This window comes from Pararge aegeria, chromosome 15 (assembly GCF_905163445.1).
Source record: "Pararge aegeria chromosome 15, ilParAegt1.1, whole genome shotgun sequence".
Taxonomy (NCBI): Eukaryota; Metazoa; Arthropoda; class Insecta; order Lepidoptera; family Nymphalidae; genus Pararge; species Pararge aegeria.
This window is the reverse complement of record NC_053194.1, coordinates 7847680-7871986: the sequence shown is the minus strand read 5'-3', so window position 1 is coordinate 7871986 and position 24307 is coordinate 7847680.

Below are 24307 nucleotides of genomic sequence, written 5' to 3'. Positions count from 1 at the left end.
TTTAATACTCCATTGAAGATAGGTGTAGCTAAAAACAGTACCAATGTTCCTGCATTTGGTAAAGGGAAAATAAATGTTACTACTAATTCAGGTTATCAAGGTACAATCGAAAATATTTTGTATTCACCGGATGTTCCGTATAATTTGCTATCGGTAAATCGTATTCAAGAAGCAGGTATGACTATTATTTTTGAAAATGATCAAACACACATTTCTAAAAATAACAAAATTTTAATATCTGGTCTGCGAGATAACAATCTTTTTAAACTATATTTCCAAGTTAATAAACCTCAGTCCTTATTACATGTAACTAAGAGCTCCAACTCTTATAACTTATGGCATAAACGACTTGGACACATTAACATACAGAAATTTCATATTCTTAAAAAGTTTATTGACGACTATCATATAATTGATAATATTATTCCCAATAATGAACTCTGTGAAGCCTGTGTTCTTAGTAAACAGTCACGACTACCCTTTGCTAAGTCAAAAGACAAATCGATCCGAAATAGACCCCTTTTCATTGTACATTCCGATGTTTGTGGCCCGATAACGCCAGCTACCTTCGATGATAAAAATTATTTTGTTACTTTTATCGATGATTATACCCACTATGCGGTCATTTATTTAATGCATTCTAAATCGGAAGTATTTAAATGTTTTAAGGATTATGTTGCAAAAAGTGAGAATTTTCTGAACTCTAAAGTAGTTAGTATATACTGTGATAATGGCCGAGAATATCTTTCAAATGAGTTCAAGGAATTTTGTGTTGACAATGGAATTATGTATCATTTAACGGTACCTCACACAGCACAGCAAAATGGTGTATCAGAGCGCATGAATCGTACGTTAACCGAAATGGCTAGAACCCTGGTTACAAGTGCGAAATTAGATAAAATATTTTGGGGAGAAGCTGTTTTAACAGCCAGCTATATTACAAATCTGCTACCCACTAAAGCTTTGACAAATAAAACACCATACGAAATGTGGCATGGTAAAAGGCCAAAAATTAATCATTTAAAAATGTTTGGTGCTACTGCTTACGTACATAATAAAAGTCGTAAAAGTAAATTTGACGAAAAATCATTTAAATCAATATTAGTTGGTTACAATCCAAACGGATATAAATTATTTAACGTTAATACTAAAGAGGTTTTTATTGCTCGCGATGTTACATTTGATGAGTTAAATTTTGAACAAACTCGACCTGTACGAAGCATTAGTGAAGACATTGAAATTCCCACAAAAATTAGTAAACCTGACTTTGAATCAGTAAAGCTAATAGAAAGTCAACAACAAGATTCTTTGAACGAAAATCCTGAAAACCCCACAATAGATAGTTCATCAAATAGTAATCTAAGACGTAGCGAAAGAATTAAAAAACTACCGTCTAAAGATTATATGCATATGAATGACCCAGATTCATTTTTATCGCTCGTATCTGCAAACTTATTACCATCGTCATTCAATGATGTTTTTAACAGAACTGATACAGATAAATGGTTAAAAGCCATACAGAGTGAAATTGAGTCACTTCGAAACAATAAAACATGGGATCTTGTTGAAATCCCTAATAATGTTAATATTGTTAGTTGTAAGTGGGTATTTACTATTAAAAACAATGAATCGGGTGAACCTACACGGTATAAGGCCCGTTTAGTAGCTCGAGGTTTTACTCAAGAGTACTTACAGGATTATGACGAAACGTTCGCACCAGTTGCTCGGATGACTACATTTAGATTTATTTTGGCTTTAGCTAATCAATTTGATTTACTTTTACATCACATGGATGTTAAAACTGCGTTCCTCAATGGTATATTAAAAGAAGATATTTACATGGAAGTACCAGAAGGAATTATTGCTAAAGATAACAAGGTATGTAAATTAAATAAAGCATTATATGGTTTAAAACAATCCTCCAGATGTTGGTTCGAACGCTTCGATCATATTCTTAAAAATATGGGATTCAAAAACTCTGAAGTTGATCCGTGTTTATATATTTTAGATCAACAATGTACGGATAAAAATGTATATATACTTTTGTACGTTGATGATTTAATAATTGCAACTAAGAATATGGAAGTTATACAATTTCATAAAAACAGTTTAATGCAAAAATTTGAAATGTCTGATTTAAAAGACATTAAGCTGTTTCTAGGCATTAGAATTCAAAGATCAAGCAATAAAATATCTTTAGATCAATGCACATATTTACAAAATGTTTTAAATAGATTTTCTATGAACGAATGTAATCCTTCGAAATCACCGTTTCCTTGTAAACTTAGACTTTTTAGCATTAAACTCTGATATTCAATGCGATGCACCATGCAAAAATGTAATAGGTTGCCTTATGTATGCAATGTTGTGTACTCGACCAGACATCTGTGCCGCAATTAGTATATTGAGCAGATTTCAATCTAAAAACAATATAGAATTATGGAAATGTTTAAAATATCTTTTACGTTACATTAAAGGTACAATTGACTTAAAATTAGTGTACCAAAAATGTGATTATAAGCAGGTAATTACTGGCTATGCGGATTCCGATTGGGGAGGCGATGAAACAGATAGAAAGAGTACAAGTGGCTATGTATTTAAAGCCTTTGATAATTGTACTATTTCGTGGAACACACGAAAACAAAACTCTGTAGCTGTCTCTTCAACGGAAGCTGAATATATGGCTTTGTTTGAGGCTGTTAAAGAAGCAGTCTGGATAAGGTCACTAATAAGCAGCATCTCTTTTGAAGTGAAGGGATCAGTAGTAATATATGAAGACAACAACAGTTGTATCCGCATTGCCAATAACCCTGCAAATCATAAAAGGTCTAAACACATAGACGTTAAGTATCATTTTATAAGGGAAAAAAATCGCTAATAAAATAATAAAGCTAGAATCTATTTCCACAGGAACCCAACTAGCTGACTTGTTTACAAAAGCGATACCTTTCAAGAAATTTATTGATTTAAGAGAAGATCTAAATTTAAGTTAAATAAATCATTGTTATTATTATTAACTAGAATGATAAGTTTGATTACTTGTATTTTTGAGGGGGACTGTTGGAATATACCAAAAACACAAGTGCAATAGTCTGTGGCTATGATTCATTCCAACACTCACTCCTACCTTTTACGTCATTCATTTTTTCTCATTGTTTTCTGTTCGTTTCTTGTAAAATGTTTTTCTGAATTTATTTCAATATAAAGTAGACAGTCGAACAGTGCACACGTCTTTTCTTTTCACTGCGACCCATATATATACCAACAATATGTAATAATAATCTCGGAAAAGGCTGCAATAATTTTCTTAAAATAGTATGGAGGGAGTTCAGGGGGCGATAAAACAATCTACCTAGGTTTCATTTTTACAAAACATCTTTTTATCCGTGATTCAGGTAATCAAAAACTGCTACAATATCATTAAAAACGAAGACTAATTTCTCAGCCATCTACAAGGTTATAGTAGCTCTGGTGAAATCAGAAATCTGGCGATCTGAAACCAAAAGACTCCGTTTGAGTCCAGACTATTATTTTTCCCCTTTTCTTAAGCTCGGTATTTTTTTTTGATTTTCCAAAAAAATAGCACCATCATCATCCGGTCATCTTCTAGCCATTATCCGGTCATCCACGTTCTACGTATGAAATAATAAAAACGAGACCGACGCGTGCTTAAGGCTTGAGGTGCTCGCCAAAGCCAAGAGGTAGACGCCAATTTACGAATACCCAGGACTTCGTGGTTTCTAGTCAAACATGCTAACGGTACTAGGACAACGAGGCAGTGACTTCTTTGTCCGATAGTATTTCAACATATTCAATATTAAAATTTTACTATTTATTAATAAATGACACAAAGAGAAAAACTACTCGATTTAGCAATAATTTCCATTCACGTATAAAAATTTAATTTTTAACACGCTGCCAGGTAGCCTAACTAGGTTTATCAAAAAAAAATAGTAACTAATGCCGGAGCAGACTTGTATTCACTTACGAAAAAGCAAAACTTGTAACTATTTAATAGTTAATTTTCACTTTTTACTTCAAAGCAAATGAAACCAACATCTGTGGAATCATTAAACGATTACTTTAAACTGGGTAACAACGTATTTTCAATTGAATCAATTAAGGTTTATAGAGCACAAACTAGTCGGGCTAACCGAAGCTTCACACTATTGCAACCAAATACATAATTACTTTACAATATTATACTATACAAAATACAAAATTTAGACAGCAATCAATCTAAATTCGAGATTACCTTTTACTTGTTGTACTAGTCCGTATTTATTTACATTAAAAATACCCTAACTACTAATTATTATAATAAATATTTAATTAAATAATACAAAAGTTCCTGCAGGAATAACTATATCTGCATTTCACGAGGATGAACGAAACAATCTACATATCTACTCGTACGTAAATGGAATAAATTTGGAGTTAAAATAACAACTAAACACCATCTGCACATACTTCAATTTTGCAGTTTTTGATGCATCCTGCATCCTGCGCTCAGCCTGCAGTTAACCTTCTGAACGGTTCATTAGTTACAAAGGTCATATTTTTAAATTGCCTGGGTAGGTTATCCTAAAACATTTTCTTATTTATCAGTAGGTATGAAAACTTCTATGGTTTTTTTTCATACACTCATCATCATTGTCCACAGCCTACTAAAGTGCCTCTGCACACTGCCAATTTCCTAATTCCGGACTAGTACTGAATATTATTTAACAGAAACAACACAATACATAACCTTTTTCGGGGCGATACGTGATTCGAACTCAGGACCTCGAGATCCTTAGTTAAATAAATTAACCACTAGACCAGCGATGCAGGCACTCGCATTTAAATGCTATTAAAGCCATAAGCCGCCAGCTACAGCCTCCGAGCTCTTTTGTAATCGATTATAGGCGGCCTCTTTGCAACTGTAAAGCTGACAACTACGCATCCAGACTGTCCGTCTATCCATCTATCTCTGCATCTCTATTATCAGCTCCTAGAACTCTGAAGTTATGGAAGTTGAATTTGAAAGTACTACAGCAGGGCTAGCACTGGCGGGAGATAAAAATTATATCCCCGATTATATATAATGAACGTCTCACATGCGAAATCACTGGGATATGGAATAGGAGAAGTTTACCCCCGTTACACATATGTAATATGGATATTATTTCCACTAGTGCGCCAGTGCTCTGAGAGTTGATGAAGCTGTGTTTCTATATCGTGAGAACAAATTTTGTACTTGTACTTTATACGAAAATTGCGCGCACGGAGGAGTATGATATTTGGGCAGAATTATGAGTGCAGCATACTATTTTTTTTACACAATAATAAATTACATAAACATAGCATATACAGCGTGTAACCGAATTACGAAATAACGTTGAAGGACATATTTCATAAGGAATCACCCTGTAAAAATATTATGAAATACTCGAAAGCAAATATGATTTCGATTTCACTAATAACTATAAGAGATATTACATAATGTTTCTCCAAAGCCTGTGAAGTACTACTACGGTTTTCATTTACACGTTGTATAGTAGGTACTCTTTTTAATAATTTTTTGCACTGACGTAATAAGGCAAATTCAGGCAAACAGTGTCAGTGCCACTGCTTTGGTCAAATCTTTGATTATAGAAGTAAAGTCTTTGATTTAAATAATAGAACCTTAATAATCCTTAAAATCAAATTGATTATGATCTATTTTAGTATTAGTGTGTAATTGTACGTAAGTATGTATATAATAATAATATACCCCACCAATCGGTTTGCCTTGGTTTTCCTAATCCTAAGGTTGCCTGGAAGAGATCGCTGTATCCTACTTTTTAAGTTAATTTTTGTTGTGTCCATTGTTTTTTTTTCCTATTTGTTGTGTACAAATAAAGTGTATACATAAATAAAAATCAATAAATATTCTTTATCACAGTTGGACCACTAATATTATTAAGTATTTGATTATTTTAAAAACTAAGTACAATCTTAAATAGTACAATCTTAAATAGTTAGGCAAACATACATTTGAAAGTGGTCATGTAATCTAAGATGGTAACCTGTTAGGGGTATGGCAGTTATATTTAAACCCACACCCCTAATCGGCTTCTACCCGATATCGTACCGGAACGCTTATCGGCATATTTTAGTCGGTAGGGTGATAACTAGCCACGGCAGTAGTCTAAAGAAGGCAGAGAATTTTGTTTTTGATAATGTCAATGTCAAATGAGAATTTTAATTGCAGATGAACTTATCAAAGGTGGATGGATGGCGGAGTGTAAGATGAAAGAGTTATTAAGTATATCGATAACTATCAAGTTCGGTTACATACCAAGAAGACATAATTTTAATCAGATTTCAAAATACACAGTAAACATCTACGTTGCGCACAACTAATTTATGATTACATTGTACGCACGCATGTTTCAAGATGATATCACGCTCTTTGATATCACGTAAACGGAATTCAAATGGAAGGGAATAATTTTCATCCACAAATCAGATCTTTAATTTAGAAAGTTGAGAACAAATGTGTACCAATGTAAAGGCATGTCGCGACATAAGTCAATGTGACCTAACGCTAGAGGCGAGTGATTCGGGGCCTAAACGAAGAGTAATAAACGTAAATATGAGAACATTATTATAATAACATAGAAATTGTTAGGTACTAATTTGGTTTCATAGACAAAGTCAAGCGACGTATGGCACTAACAAGAATGACTGTAGATAGTTTGAAGAATATATGGAGAAACAGAAGCATCACTAAAGCTACGAAGACCCAACTCGTACATACTCTTGTTTTCCCCATATTTTTATTTCCTGCAATCTGCGATAAATTGAAAGAAAAAGATTCTTGTAGTGTGGAGATGTTGGTACGTAATGCTTGGAGTCTCTTGGACCAAATTACGCACCAACGTCTCCACACTTAATTCATAATTCATTTATTGCATAAACTGTTTACATATAATGGTCTTATGAGCTAAAAGTTTGGGGCTTACCGTTTGCCATTCCAGGCGTGCAATATTATTTAAGCAGTGAGCTTACAAATAGTTACATATTAAAAAAATAAAAAATAAAATTACGATTTTATTTTTTATTTTTTTAATATGTAACTATTATAATATGACTTAAAATATGACTTATGCTTTAATTCGTTAAAGCATAAGTCATATTTTAAGTCAGTTAATATTTTAATTAAAATAAATAAATTAAGTAAGTTAATATTTTAATTAAAACAAATTAAAACAAATTATATAATTTAAATATTGATGTCAGTTGTTATAATAAATGTCATTCTCAAAATTTATTTTTATTTTTATTTTTAAACACTACAAGAACTCAGAATTAAACATCGCCTCTCGACATAATATGTGCAGCGTCGGATACTTAAATTCTTTGAACAGAAAAGCTTTGTGGGGCTTATTATATGCTTTTGTAATATGATATCGAAAGTCATATTAGATTTGTCATTACATAAGTTTAAAGAATGTTTAAAAACATATTTAATACATCGAGAATACCATTAATGAATTTCAAAGTGGCAAGGTTGCTTGGAACCAAGCCGCTCCGCTTTCATCTCACACAAGATAAAACAATAATTGTTAAATTGTAAAATGATGTTGGAAAAGAGCTTCTGCTGAGTTTCTGGAAAGAAAATTTCTGGAGAGTTGCAGGAAACTCTGCCTTTCGAACCGTCACTACAAACAGACAGATGCTTAATAGAAAACAATACTCAAATAGAGAAAATTGCTCGATTTGCTTTTGCTTAGATTGTGTAAACAATTGAAGAAATAAAGACGTATGAAGTAAAACCTATTCACTCCTCTTTACAGTTAATCCACACCAACGCGGGTGTCGTTTAGACTATACTTCCTATAGTAAAAACAAGTATTTAGCTAGCGCAAATAACCGTGCGCGTATCGATCGGGATACCTGGGAATGATTCCAGAAGGCTATCAATTTCGAAACACATCGACCATTCATTCTAATTATCGGGATGCGGATCGCCCATTATCATCAATATTCATAATGCGTCGAATCCGTTTAATTCATCAATTATTGTGAGACGCGTATGGAGTTCGCTCGTACGCTGTTAGAGGAGCGGACATCTGTAGTCGTATTTAAGTTTTATCTGGTTCATTAATCTGGTAGCGAGCGCGTGCTGATGTAGATTAATGGGGTGGCTCGGGCGCCGGTGATACCATCGTTGGATAGCATTTATTCCGGGACTGATGTGGATCTTGGTAGCCGTTGGGGCCGGCCGCTGCACGCGACCAGCAACACGATTTGTAGTCCGTACCGACTCTGCAGTGGTTGAGTTTCACTCTAACTGTCTCTGCGTAAATCCTCACTAATATTATAAATGTCAAATTGTGTTTATTTCCTTTTTTGTTTCTGCTTATTCAACGCCTTAACTACGCAATCAATCGACTAAATTTTTGGCATACAGTTAGTTGAAAAAACACACACACATTATCGTCAACAAATTACCAGCCTACTTTGGTAGGGTTTAGGCAGTACAAACCAACTGCGGATTGGTAGATGTTACATAACTTTGAGAACATTATGAAGAACTCTCAGCCACCACAGGTTTTCTCACGATGTTTTCCTTCTTTGTCGATTGTCCGCATGTGATATTTAATTGCTTAAATTAAATACGAATATAACTTCGAACCCTTATTTCCAGAGGTTTCGTACGAGCTGACTAAGGGAATATAACGCAGAACGGGCAGCAGCGTCCTCTGTGCTACTACAACCATCACTGCAATTACCAAACCGCATGCCCAGCGTGGTGATTATAGGCAAATCCTACAGTTTGGAGAGGCCTTTAATCCATCAGTGGACTGTTATATGCTGTTGATAATTATGACGATAACTTTGAAAAGTTAGAGGTCCGTGCCGGGGTCGAAAATCGGTCCACCAGAAAAAGGAGACCGAAGCCTTTCTCACTAGGCTAGCACCAAGAGTAACATAGGCTACTTTTTATCCCAGTTAAACCAACGGTTTCCACAGTATTTGAAAAAAATCTAATAAACGTACGAAGAACGCGGGACACATCTACATATATATATTAAACGATTAGGTACCTATTGGTTTTGAGTAAGTACTAATTTTGCGGTTTTCTACTTGATCTTTTCAAGTATCAGTTTATTTCGACCTGTTTATTTGCAATTGTACCTAGCACAGTCAAATCTATTTAAGGATGCTCCGGTACTTACAACACTTGCAAGAAAGCTTGTTCCGGGGGTTTTCATGGTGCCTTATCCATATATATATGCCAAAGTGTCTGTTCGTATTTATTTTATTTATTTATTTACCTATGCCCGTAACAATCACCGCACAGATCTTGTTGAAATTATTCACAAAAATAGCTTGAATCCCGAAGACATCGGGCGCCTTTTATTACGGAAAATCACTGGGGTAAAGTTTTCAAAATATATTTATACATTTATTACTGATGCACATAACTGATCTTGATGAAGTCTAGCATTAATATAGCTTACATTACGTAAAAACCAACGGTTCCCACGGGATTATTAAAACAATAAAAAAAACACGAACAAAGTCGTGGACCACCGCTATTTTAATACAGACAAGTGGATTATAAGGGCAGATTACAAAATGTATAAAGAAGATGTCCAAGCGAATGCCACGAGATCGAGAATTCGACGTATTTAAAAAAACCACAATTAATTATCCAAATAATCGATTGCAGTCGTTGGGTGATTTATCTAGCTACGATAAGATTTTAATGAAGTACTTGGAATGGGCGCACATGGACCCAGGCACACTTATCGCCGCCTGATAACGCGTGCATCATTGACTTCCTATACATATCACCGTATTAAGTTATTAAATTGAAAATAAAACTCTGATATCAAACACTCGACAACCGTCTTTATACTTTTATTATAAGGCATAGATCTCTGTGTGCAGTTTAATTAACTAGGTGGATCATTCAGATTAGAAATTGGAAGATATCGGCACGTCGTTCATTGTGAAAACTACTCACGATACTACCGTGCGATAAGATAAATTGAGTTGAAACTTTTTATTGATAAGTCTGACTTGGGGTGCGTGCCGCGTTCATTCAAAGGGATTGTTCGATTCTTTAAAATGACTAGTAGATTCTTCTGACTTTGTCTCTGTTCTAATTATTTGGAAATTGACCATTTCCAAAAAATATTTTTAAACGTTATGGATATTAGCATGGAGGTCTATCTATGTAGAGATTTTGAAAATAATTGTTTGTAACCATTCGTTTAAGAAAAAGAAATTTGAAGCACACCTTAAAAAATAACGTATAGGCGTTCTAACTTTAAAAAAACCTTCGATAAAATTATTCAAAAAACGCATTCCCTTTTAAAATTACGCCCAGAAATTAGAACGTCACCTGAATATTAACGTACTTATATTTTAAATTAAAACAATAAAAAAAACATACATAAAAAACAAATCTATGGATTATATACAGAAAACCATTATATATATAAAAAAAAACATATCGAAATACACCAAAACAAAATCTAAATACTTTTATAAATTAAAATAGCTTACCTATAAAGCTTTGGCGCCACGCAGGCCCATATAAAATTATATGTGAAAGTGCTTATTAAGCGTCGGTAATCAATTAATTAAATCTAGACACTTATATTGACACATTAATTTAGTGTGAATAATTAACTAGAACACATCCTGTATTTAGACCTCTGGATTAATTAACGAAAAGTAACGTTACTAAACGTGTTGAGACTAATGATCGAGAGTTGGTTCATTTGCATAGAACAGAGGAGGCTGCACTTAATTACTGGGAAAATTACAAAATAAACAAAAAGTAATGGGACAGTTGATAATATGATCAACCCCTCGTAACTTCATTTATTTCTTGAATTTTGGACTGGGCTGCGGATTTATTTAGACGTAGAATAACTTTATGGGTCTAAATAAAGCCAGATATTTAGGGCATTTTTATATCACATATTTCTTTACGCTAGGAGAAATTGGCCCTGCAAGGGAGATAAAAAACAAAACTCTCGTAATGTAGTGTTGTAGATGATTGTTTGGAGAGATCAATTCACTTTGGACGATTTTGCTTTGAGTAAAACAATTTCTATCTTCCACAGCTCAACCACGTACCTATCCATAGCGCATAGACACGTGCCACTGACTAGGTGTAAAGACGTGTCTATTAAACAGCTTGTGCAGTCCAAGGGAAAATAGAGTGACTAGAGACTAGAGCTAGTGTGATGGGCGAAACCAACCAACTAAGAAGAAGTTAAAATTAACACCATAGTTCCAATCCAATCCTCGTTGGTCTATGGGTTGGAATGTTTAACTGCGGCAAAAATGATTAGATTCCCGGGTGGAACCAATAATTGTTGAGTGGTAAAGTTTTGGATATAAATTTGCACTACCAGACCGAACTAGCAAGAATGCGTTTTACTCAACTATGCCTTATAAAGCACGTTAAGCCGACGGTCTTGATTAATTATGACTTTGACTTATTTTAGACACTGCTAACCCACTTTCGGCTGAGCTTCGCGGTCGTTCGATCTCGTCCCTCCTTTCTAACATCCAACCACCGAAGACATAAAAATCAGTACATCTACATGCTTACTCGATATTCCTTGAACTCGTCCAATCCGTCATCGTGCGTACTGCACAGATCTGAAATGTCTCCTTGAAAACGAACTTTTTGTCTTTCCTCCGTTGCGCAGTGGTCTTAGTGGACGGGACGAATTCGTCCTCAGCAGGAGAAGTTCGTAATTTGATAAATAATGAATTTTCATCGTCTGGTCTGACGGGAGAAAATCGTGGTTTGTTAACCCTTTTGATAAAGACGCCAAGCGGTTGAGCAAGCGGATTCCGGCATGATGCCACGAACAAAGTCACGAAGGGATACAACAGCCATACCCTAATAGGTTAGCCCGCTACTATCTAAGACTGCTCTATCGCATACCACCATTGAAGGGCTAACTTGTAGTGAAATAAAAAATAAATACTTAATTTCTTTTTCTTTCCTTGCTTATTTGCAAAAAGGAAGTTTTTGTACGCTACAGTAAATCTTTGTATATAACTAAGAAAAAAAATAGGTTCTTGAAATTATCAACCTATTTACCGTAGAACAAAACAGAAGGCTTCACATTGAATTTTATTTATTTTAAGACCTCGAGTAGAAACTTCTCATAAAGCATTGGTCACAGAGGGGAGCCAGATACGTCTATTGGCTACTTTATTGCAATTAAAATATGAACCAAAGGGCTTGTAAAGAGAACACCAATAAAAACAACGATGCTTATAAATACAGCTCTTTATGATAATTTAAAACGAAGAACCAATTATGTTAATAATAGTTGCGTAATAGTGTATGCCTAACAAAATATTATAATTAGGTAGTATTGGCTTATCTTCTTTAATAATATTTGTTATAAATGGTTTAAAGATAAAATGTCTGATTTATTGGTACTACGGTCTATTTATGTATATTCTGCTATTGCCATTTATGAAGCACGCGGAAAAATTATGGCTGTTCCAGTTGTCAGTTCCTTTGCGCATAATGCAAATATTTTAATTCAGAACGAAATACGACAAAAATTAAGGCACAAGGCGCGAAGGATATGTGAAATTGATTTGCATTGTCTACGCAAGTCTAAAACGCGCATTAAATTATTAAAGTCAAAGTCAAAGTCAAAGTCAAAAATATCTTTATTCAAGTAGGCCCACAGGTGGCACTTTTGATGCGTACATAAGAACCACACGGTAGTGAGATGATGGCGATAACCACATTCGTAAACTTAAAACTAAAGCTACGAGGGTTCCAAACGCGTCCTGGTCTAAGAAGAAGCCCACAACAAACTTAGCCGGGTGTTTTTTTTTTTTTTTTTGTTATCACCATCTCACAATGTCATTTTAAATTATTAGAAGAGCAACCTGGTTAGAGCAATAATTTACACCCAAGCTTTTTTATCGTTTACGTAGTCCTTTATACTATAATAGGACTTTTCTATAAGCTTACGTTTAATACAAACTTTGAACTTTTTAAGAGACATCTCCAAGATGACAATTGGTAGTTTATTGTAGAATTGTATGCAATTTCCTTTAAACGAATTATGAATTTTATGTAACCTAGTATATTGCACTGTAAGTTTATTCTTACTTCTAATGTTTAAATTATTGCAGTCACATTTTTTCTTAAATTTAGAAATGTTTTTATGAACGTACATTAAATTTTCAAATATGTACTGACTATACACTGTCATTATTTTAATATCTTTAAATTTATCTCTCAATGACTCTCTCGGATATTATATATATATTATGTTTCGATAACATTCGTTTGCAAAATCGTCCTAAACACTCATATAAAAATCATAATGCTTCATAATAAGAATACTTAAACCGATGATTCTTAACATTATTCTTAATCTAGCTGCAGTGGAATATCCAATATTTGTTAAAGTGCCTTTATATATATGAAATGGCTATCCAATAAATCATTTTATCTGCACATTAAATCGGATCTAAGTCTGCTCCGTTCAGGAATATTGTTTCGAGGCCATAAATTAATCATGTACGCTGTCGCTAAAATATCGCGTTTCTGAGCGTACCTCGTGTGGTGGCGCGCATCGCATTGGCGATAGAACACGGACGCGCAGGCGCTGCTCAAGCCCCAACAAACAACAATAAAACCACGCGGAGCCCCGCTCGCGATCATTTCCTGGCGACAAAATCTACCGATAGCATCAAGCCTTCATGTCCCTCCTAACGCTCAGATATAAATCAACCGTAAAGTATCTCTGCCATTGGTCAAATACGAAATCCCTTTAAAGTTTATTCAAATAAGCTATCAACACACCGCCGTTTAATGAACACGAAATTCCAATAAAGCACACAGGAAAATAATAATAGCACAACCGACACCACTTTGGTACTCATTTGAATAAAGAAAATTACGTTTTGTGTTTAATAATATGTACGCAATCAATTAGACTACTATTTCTTAATTGTCCATTAATATAATAGAACGTTTTAATTGAAATGTGAGGGGATAGCAAAATAATTGAGTGATCAATTAAGAGCGTCTGACCATTTAGCGGCGGAAATGGAATCTATCTTTACAGTCTTGTATTGACTCCGAACTATGTATCCTTGGGAAAAAATTATACACAAAATTCCTCCCGCGAGACGGGGGATATCGTCATTTCTATAGAAAAAACAAGAGCAACGGCTAGAGATAATTATCTCGTGGCGCGCATGATAGTCCTAAGGGAAGTAAGTTTTGATGCAGTTCAAGATGTTCTGACTAATGTCTAAGATGGTTTCGCACGAAATCGTGCCGGAACACTAAATCGCTTAGCAGCACGTCTTAGTTGGTAAGGGTGTAACTAGCTACAGCAGAAGCCTTCTATCACACAGGTGGCACCAGACCGTGGGCTTCGGGACTCCCTAATAAAATATCTATGTCCAGTAGTGGATGTCCTCGGTTGACCTGATGATGAAATAACGTATATAGAAAGTATGAAAGAAGCTAATGTCAATTTATTAAGTTACATATTATAATATTTTGATTTAACTGTACTGTAATGGCCAATCATATCACGAAACGTGTTATTTATACTAATTTGTAAACGTTTTCCATCTACAATAAACACTATATTAAATTAAATTATCCCAATTATATTACCTTACATGAATTGTCACGTATATTTTTATTACGAAATTAAGTAGAGTCTAATTATGTGCAGCGATAAACATCTACTCAATAAGCATTACCTTAAGTTAAATGAAGACATCAAACCCGATGGTTACATTAAACCACCCATGGTCGTCATAAAAATCGCTGAAATTATACGGTATGTATACACGAATGTTGAATTATCACTGTGATTAGTTTAATCGTTAGCTATCGAAGCCCGCTGGTTGGTGGTGACGCTCGCGCCCAGTGTACGTTGTCTTTATTACAAAGTAGCCATATCTCCGAACATTACAGGAACGTTCCCAGAGCTTACGAATGTAAATAGCACAAGTTAAATAATGTTTCATCACATTAACCTTTTTCAAGTTTAATCTAAATACCTTATTGAAAATAAATCATATTTCAGTGCAGGACTGCAAAGCGCATATATGTATAACAATGTTTACATTATCATCGTTTAATTTCGATAATGAAACGTCCAAACATAAAATGTATCCCTCTTATCAGAGTGATATTGTTGTAGTTTTTTCACCCGTTGGTATTTTAATTAACTTCGTGCCCAATTTTTTATTTATTAATTTTAAAGTTATTAGAAATGTAAGTTTTTGTTTTAGTTAACTATCAGGAGAATGTAGGAAGAGATTTGTCCTACATTTTTTAATATATTTAGCCAACCTATTGTGTCTCACTCACGAAGTGATGATGCCTATTGCCTTTAAAGTTTTCTTTTGTTGTCGTAAATATTGAACGGATATAAAAGTTCCAAGGTCAACCGCTTCATTAGCTCCAGACGTATGTATGGTGACAGGAGAAATATTTGTGAATACAATTATTTTCAAACGCTTGCTTAATCTTACGCTTGTTCTTCATTTGTTCTCATTACATAGTTACAATATTGTACTCTGATAAAATTAGGAAGATTCTATAAACATCTGTTGCATACTAAAAATTTCTACCATGTAAATTAAAAACATATATCTTGGCAACAATTTGCGGCATCTTGCCAAAGCAATTACAAAACTGCCGACATGGATATAATGGATCTAATTGCGTATGAAAGTGGTCGCTATTTGTCGTCGCTATAACTTTTAATGAATCAACCTGCGATCAATATTATATTAGATGTGTTGTCAGCCGAAAAGTGTCCGTAAAAAATAAGTTGGCACTCTCGCATTTGCTAGTGAAAACTTCAATGTGATCTTCTTTTCCGAAAAAGTGATCAAAATGCGGGAATATCCTATTTAAGTATGAACATACATATTATCTTCACTGATATTCCTATGTTATTTCTGAATAAAACATATTCCCAAAAAAATCTTTCCGCTTTATATTATTTAGTTTACTTTCGATTTCGTATTTTAAGTTATTTTAGACTCATTTTAACGCATGTGGAACTGCAATTAGCAGAGAAGAAAGTTTTCAATATTATTAAACATGGAATCGATAAAAAACAATAGCGAAGACATTTTCTCCCGGATTTTGTATCTAGTATATTATTGATCGAAGGAATGAACAAAATAAATAACCTACTCTTAAAAGTAATTTCGTCAATTACGTAGTGGTTTCTAATCTCCTTCATTACGTTAACATAAATAGGCATATAATTACGTTAAACATTTTCCCATATCAAATCACGGAACTACATCGGTTACAATCATTTTATTACGTTACTTGTTTAGAAGATAATTGCAATATAATCTTTAAACTTTATTGAGAACGTAGATGGATAAGCCAGGAGATAGATCTCCATCATTGTGGACAGAAAAAGTCCGGAAAACTGGAGCTCTGTCTTCTACGATGTTTTTGGGACTGAAAAAGAACTTGGTGGACTATCCCGTATACCAGAGATCCCAAACTTATTTGTCATGTTTTTCAATTTAGTTTTGAAAGAAAATGATGAACTTTTGAAAATCCGTTAGCCTCATATGCTTGAATGCTTGTATTGTGCTACTCAATTACTATAAAATAGCTTTTGAACCATTCTTTCCATAGAACGCCAACCTCTATTTAGGTCTCATTAACCCCTAATGATGAGGTGGCCGTTTAATCAATAAAGTGCGAAGCAAGCGCTGTTTGACAAATCTACTTTTACAAAAATTATTTTAAAAGATATTTTTTTCATTCATCGACTATTGAAACACAATCGCCATAAGCACGATTAACTGACGTCATAAAGAATGAAGGGGAGCGGGTAGATGAAGGGTAAGGATCGGGCTTTTTTTGGGAAAGGCAACAATAGGGGACATTCGCATACTGATAATTATCATGAGAAAGGTTTAAAAATATAACAACACATACGTCGGTTATAAATATCAATATGTACGTATCAACTGTAATTTATAGGCGGTCTAGCCGCGTAGGTAATTCAATTAAATGGCAGAAGACTCGTTCGTTATTGCTGCGTATAAATTCGCTAGGCCCGACAGACGTGCTCCCGCCGAGCACCGATGTCAGGCAAGACACTAAATGCATATAAACATTGTACCGGCTGAAATCAATGCCGATTTGATTTTGTGGCCTTCATTAGCGGTCCGGTTTTTCATTTCAATATGCTTTTGATCCTTAATGATTCCGCGGCAACAAAGATTTTATTCTGTTTAATACTGTATTTAGGAAGCGGCGCCTTTGATATTGGCAAGACGTTAACCGATCTGGATGTTGGATTCGATCCTGTCACTCCGTGTCATTAATGATGCACGATTATATTTTATGCGGTAGGATATTATATTTTCAAGGAGCCATTATGGAATAAATACGATACGTGCGTAAATGCTATCCCGACTCTAACGATGAGAGATAGGGAATAGCTTCAGGAGACCGTGTGGCGTGCACGGTAGGCTTGTAGAAAAATATCGATGTATCGATATATAGATATGTCTCTTATAACTAAACAAACACTAATTCATTTTAGGTATAACCGACAGTTATCTGTGCATGGAGGCATATGTAACACCGACATACGTATAGCTCCGATGTAGAAGAGTAGAGTAGAGTAGCGGAGCAACGCACAGCATACCTTGGCTCCGCGGCATCACTCCCTGACTTGGCGACCTGGGCGGACTGCTAAGCTTCTGGAGTAAGCTCGACTGGCTGGAGTGACCCAGCGGGGAGCCGTACCAGTGGCAATACGTACAACGGAATCCGGATCCGGCCAACCAAGTACGGAGATAGGCCCAGGGAAAGAAGAAGAAGAAGAACTGTATATTTGGTAACTTAATAACAATAAGTTTGATGCGAGGAGGAACTTGCAAATGGGTCCGGGAGGATATCATGTGGAGGAATAAGAAGACTGAAGGACTTTGTGATTAAAAGGGGATTACAACCTTTCCTTTCCTTGTATTTCATACATATTATTCTACCGCTGGAATTCAGAGTCATACAAAATTAAAAGGCGTGGTTGCTGGTGAAGGTAATAAAAGGCACTCAAGTCTTAACATCTACGCCACAGGTTGATGAGCACAGGGCGACACGTTGCAGAACGTGTTCCTTGCATTCCCTGCAAAGTGTTGGTCTGTTTATAGGTGACGGTTTTCCTCTAATATACGCACACAGGTCCACTTTGCTTTTTTATCGATACGATATGTACCGAGACTTCACTTCCCTTTCTGCATCGGTGCACGGTTGCCGGTAAGGAGAGATAGTGGCTATCCAGCCAATTAATATGCCTAATGCTAACATCATTATTACTAGGCAGAGCACACTTAACATAGTATATCCATTTACATTTTGATTTGTGTGGAGCTTGTGTGCGATTAATCGGGCTGCGGCGTGCGCCGGCGCCTCTGATTTATAGAGAACGAGCACCCGACCGCGCCAACACTGCGCACGCTACGCCGAGATAGCCTTTGTAAACATAAGTGTACCTATATGCGCATAGTTCCTTGCAATTGAAACCAAAGTACTACACTGATATCATAAAGCTGAAGAGTTGCTTTGGTTCAACGCGGTTTTCTCATGAACGACTAGTTCGAATTGGAAAAATCTTTTTTGTGTTGAATATTCCGTTTATCGAGGATGGTATAGACTATATAACATCCCGCTATGACCAATAGGAGCGAATCATCAATGAAAAATGTTGCTAAAACGGGAAATAATATTTCTTTTTCAATGCGTAAACGGTCAAAGTTAATAATAATTCTCCTTTAACAGTCCACAAAAAAGTCCGCGCCAGCGTACATCCATCTTTTAAAACTGACTCAAACGCGGACAAAGTCGCAGGACACAGCTAGTATTTGTTATTTATTCAAACATTCTTATTGTTGAACATCGACAGGCGCTTTAATCTATCAGATCTACAATAACTAACTCTAAGCAATAAACAAAATAATCGAAGTATACTACAGTCCAGCTAAGCTTGATTTCTGAAGACGGGTGGATGGAAAATTGAGGCCTTTCATACAAATATTCATTCCGTATTTCACTCGTTTGCAGGTAGAATTTCCGAAAACGGTGAAAAACATGTTTCATATTGTGTTTACTTTATGCCCAAACCCCAAGTTAAGCGGATATTGCTTGAAAAATGTCAGACTTTTATACAAACTGTGTTTCTTCTCTAAAGAGGCTTTAGAGAAGAACAAGTAAACAATCCTTTTGATAATTTAAATTAACATTCGGGCTGTAGGTTTTCTGTCAATCGGTCAGGACAAAGACTTTTAATAAATATTAGAGAGAAGCAGGCGTAACTTTGTGGAATTCCATCATATCCAATTATTGCAATGCTTAATTTTCAGTGTATAAAGGCTTTTAAACTTATTTTGATAAAAGTATGTACTTACTTATAATAATAATATAATTATTATCTACCTTATTTTTAAATCTAAATAAGGGATTAACACAAATAGGCAGTGGTTTTATCGAGAGTGCATTAAGCCGTCTTACATCAATTTTCAATTTATGATGGCGCGTGAGATAAAAAAGGTATTTAAATAGGTCCAGAGTAAGAAGCATTAAAATAATGTTATTGCTCGTAAACGTACCTTCTCTTCTACTCAGAGTGCTAAATCTTTCTTATTAAGTCATCCATAAATATTATATAGCTTCTGAACAAGACTGATTTACTCATTTGCTCACCCATAATTTCACATTCATAAAGTCAAAATTATAACGGTTTATCTGCAATTTTGAATGATAAAACAATGGTGAAGTAGAAAATTTTAAATGACTTCAAATTAGGAATTAATTATATTAGTTTACAGCTTATTTAACATGCATTATGTTAATTGAACGTAATATCAACATTGATTGGCAATTACTGACATTATTTTATGCAGTTTCGTTTCGTCGTTAAGTTAAGTCGGGTACATCTTTTATTTATATGATCTTCAGTGTTTTGTTTACAACACGAGTAATAATAAATCAAAATATTTTGAAACTCTTGAACAGGTGATCGAATACGATTTTGAAGGCCGATTGGCGCAGTTTGCAGCGACCCTGCTTTCTGAGTCCACGGCCGTGGGTTCGATTCCCACAACTGGAAAATGTTTGTGTGATGAGCATGAATGTTTTTCAGTGTCTGGGTGTTTATATGTATATTCTAAGTATTTATGTATATTATTCATAAAAATATTCATCAGTCATCTTAGTACCTATAACACAAGCTACGCTTATTTTGAAGCTAGATGGCGATGTGTACGTTGTCGTAATATATATATTTATTCATTTAATAATATTACACTACAATTTGTTTAATACTAGATACTGATTAATACTACCACCAAACAACAAGCTGCTTTGACTCGCTGGGGGTGCAAAGCTTTTTCCTCAAATAAATTACTTCCAAGTTCTTTAATATCACCGTTTTAATGTTTTTTTTACTGATCGTTAACAAATCAACATTTTGCTATATGTTACACTGTTCTGGGGTGGTTTAGCTAGCTTGATCGCGTTTAGCTTTAACGGTGCACGCGGGCTTGTAAGTGTATCTAGTTTATGTTACTTATGTCACAATTTAAACTTGTCATTTTATATAGTGGATCAAACGTCAAATTTTGTAAGATTTCTTCTACTTTAAAATTAATTTTCATAACTTGGTGAAATTCAAATCAATTCAATCAAAAGGGGCTCTTCGCCCTTAGAACTGCGGCTTTATATTTAATGTGAATAATTAAACTATGTAATTTGAATGTCGAAAATTTTATTTATACCTACTTTTTTAATACACTTATAACACTATACACATAAAATATGTTAGCTATCTGAAATTTCTTGTGTTTCAATATATAAATTAGCTTAAAATCTCTAGTGAAATAAGTACAAGTGGGCATGTAGAGCTCCCAAATGATGTATTGTAAAATAATTTGTTGAAGTTGATTTAAAGTATATCGCAGACTGCCGCAATGAACCATTGGCCCCGACGATGTAGGAACGCATTTTTCAGAATTGGTACTGTTAATGTCATTAATACTCAGCATCATTAAGAAACTTCAATCGATTTAATATCGATCACACAAGCATCCAACGTTATTCACATTCGATACTTGAACCGCTTTCAGATAAATCCATATGATCTACTATCTGACAGCCTGCAGTCTGTGTGCATGTGAATCATCATCATCACATCACCATCATCATCCCATCAACCCATTACCGGCGCCCTACAGATCACGGGTATCCTCCCACAATGAGAGGGGATAAGGTCGTAGTCCACCACGCTGGCCCAGTGCGTATTGGTGGACTCCACACACCTTTGAGAACTTTGTTTACAACTCTCAGGCATTCAGGTTTCCTCACAATGAATTCCTTCAGCGTTGAAGAAAGTGATATTTTAATAACTTAAAACACACATAGCTTGAATGAGAAGGGATAAGGTCGTAGTCCACCACGCTGGCCCAGTGCGTATTGGTTGACTCCACACACCTTTGAGAACTTTGTTTACCACTCTCAGGCATTCAGGTTTCCTCACAATGAATTCCTTCAGCGTTGAAGGAAGTGATATTTTAATAACTTAAAACACACATAGCTTAGAAAAGTCAGAGGTGCGTGCTGGGCTCCTACCCAATGCGCTATCACCGCTTCTTACATGCACACATTATATGTATATTTAGCAGAGCAAGAAAACGAGCTGAGTTGGCTGAGGTGGCTGAAGTATCACTGTAAAATAATATTATAATGGCTTACGTTGCCGCATGATCCGAACGTCCACACCAAACATACGCATGTTCTGAAACCAGTTTTACAAAAAAAAAGGCGTTGGATTTGGCTCTTACAAATTTTGCAGCAGTCTACATGGAACTCTAGAGAGGAACGTGACTTGATGTTTAATTTCTGTCTCTGTCTATTTATAGACGTCTAGCAAAATCAATTTATTTGAATCACAAACAAACGTTGAACGACTTGATAAAGTGTTAGGTAGTCTGTGCTCCTAGATGTACCTACTACAAATTTTATGTGTAGGTATGATTAAACTCTAGGTATAGAATCAACCCAAGATTTTTTTCAAAATAATTATATGCTTTGTTTAAAATGAGTATTATCGCAAGTAATCACTTCAATACTGTTTTGGTCTTAACTTATAAAATACTAACTCAAGTTTATTCGTTCCTTGAACAAAATTAGCGAATAGCCCACTTCCTAAGTGGGCTTCCAAAAGGGTTATTCCTAAATGTGAGAATAAGTAATAATTTGAGTTTGTCAAATTAATGTTTAGGTACTAAATAACCTAATTGCATTAAAATAGAACAAATTTATAAGTTTTTTTATTGTTATTTCTGATTGTTTTGTACGTGACGTTATTTGATGTTTTAATATAACATATAATATAACATATAAGTAGTTAATTATTCTCATTAAGTGGAATTGTTATTTCTTTTGAAAAAAATTAACTTGTAAACATAATAATATGGTTTGCGATTTCGTAACCGTTGTTAACTTTGACAGCTATTTTAAATATCTATTAATTTGATCAGCTTTTAAGAAATCGGCGCCAAGTGCGTGTAGGTATGAAAATAAACTGTATACTTAAGTACAAAACCGAGAGCCACGCGTGTGAAAAATTACAAAAAATATTCTCTTTACTGTTAATTTAACAACCGTTACTGAAGATATTTCGATAATAATAATTATAACGACTCAAAAATAGCCGTTTTCGTCCCCTTAGGCAAGTAACACATTAACCACACCAGTCCATCCGGCTGTCGCATAATATTTTTATGCAGATTTAAATCAATTTTCAAATTACAAGTCGCGTAAAATCTGCGATACGTTTACAGCTTGTTCGCTGGGAGCATTAAATTAAGTATCAGATGATCAGAGGCCGGTAAACGGTAGCGGTTATACGGACTGAGCCGGGAGCCCGCACCGCCCACTCGCGTGATTTATCCGATCGCTCGCCGCTCCGCGCGATTTACTGCCCGTTGAAATATCTGTAGATCCGTGACGAAATTTGCTTCCATTCCGTCGCATAAACTACTCAACGCCTGTTGAAATTCACCGCTAATTTGTCTAAATACAAACGCAATGGTGTCTGTTAAATGCCTTATGAAACGATCAAGTTTGTTTGTTTTAATGTATTATTAAATTGTATTAGCTAAAGTGGCAGTGGGCAGGTCGTGTCTGTCGCAGAGCCGATGACTATTAACAGATGTATGAAGGAATAGAGATATTAAGCGAGGCGAGAATCGGTAAGCGGTGTGTTAGACACCTTACCTTAATAATTAGGCTGTAAGATAAAAACAAAGGAACATCTGCGGTGGCATACTCGAAAAGGCACCGCACACGGTCCTTCGCTTTTATTCAGCCGCATATATTCAGCAGTGGATGCTAAAAGGATCGCGATAGATTGATATTAACATTATAACATGTACTATTAACTTCGCCAGGTATATTTTAATTAACTTAAAAAAAGATAGCAAGCGAAGACGCTTAGAGACTATGAAAAGTTCGTTTAAACAAATCGAAATCCGGACCCACTAGGAAAACCTTGCCTGTAAGTTACTTGAGATTCTGATTCGTAAACATGACACCGTTTGTGAAGGGCAATGTTTAATCTACCATGATAATGGTCACCAGATTGCAATTGCCTGCACCCAACACTGCGTTTTTACTTTTTTTTTTAAGGCAGGCACTATTACCGGGACCTTATTTTTGCGACTTTCATTCGTGGAATGAAGTAGGTGTCACTCACCGCTTCTGTTTGAACCATGCGGATTGGATTCGCTCGGTTTCTATCGCGACTGAACCTGTGCGTAGTTTCTCAGAAAATAAAACAGTAATAAAAGGCTCAAAGTCACTCAGCGGGCGATTGAGAGAGCTATGCTCGGAGTATCTCTACGCGATCGAATCAGAAATGTGGAGATTCGTAGAAGATCCAGAGTTACCGACATAGCTCAACGAGTCGCGAAGCTGAAGTGGCAATGGGCCGGGCACATACTTCGGAGAAAGGATGGACTTTGGGGTCCCAAGGTGCTGGAATGGCAACCCCGAACTGTTAAGCGCAGAGTTGGTCAACCCCCAACGAGGTGGACAGACGATATTAAGCGCGTCGCAGGTAGTCGCTGGATCCAAGCGGCACAGAACCGTGGAGTTTGGAACTCCCTACAAAAGACCTATGTCCAGCAGTGGACGTCTATCGGTGGATATGATGATGATAACAAAAAAAACGGTTTTAATTTTTTTTTACTGATC